This window comes from Cyanistes caeruleus, chromosome 20 (genome assembly GCF_971803275.1).
Source record: "Cyanistes caeruleus chromosome 20, bCyaCae1.hap1.1, whole genome shotgun sequence".
Taxonomy (NCBI): domain Eukaryota; kingdom Metazoa; phylum Chordata; class Aves; order Passeriformes; family Paridae; genus Cyanistes; species Cyanistes caeruleus.
In genome coordinates, this window is record NC_141720.1 from 5,585,960 (window position 1) to 5,586,513 (window position 554).

Genomic DNA, 554 nt, shown 5'->3' on the forward strand with positions numbered 1-554 from the left:
GATCCAGGCTTTATTCCTACCTCGTTTGTTTGCTCCTCTGGCCCAGCGCTTCCCCCAGCCCAGCTTTGTGAAGTTGGTCATGGATTAAGTGGCTGTGAAGGACGTGGGGGGGGTTGGTGGTACCTTGTGGGGAAGGTGGGGAGCGAGGGGCTGCAGGGGTGAGCGGGGTGGTTGAGGGTCCACTGGGCCTGATCCTTTCTGCTGCGTTTTGGTGACTTGGGAAGGACACAAATGCAGGAGATAATCCTCTGATGGTGCTGCAGGAGGTGAGGAGGAAAGGAGTGCTCGCTCCCAGCGTGCCTGGGGGGGTGCAGGTCTCTGTTCCTGATGCTCAGGCTGCACACCTGGCTGGGAGGCAGGGATGGCTCAGCGAGGGAATCCTGGAGCTGTGGTGGGAGCAGAGGGGAAGGAAAGAGGAAGGGAAAGGACTGGGTTTCCTAACAGTGCAAACACTCAGGATGTGCTGGTGCTCAGCACTGCTGAGACTGGGAAAGGACACAGGTTGGGATGTCCCCACATTGGGTGTCCCCAGGACAGGAGCAGAGATGCTCCCT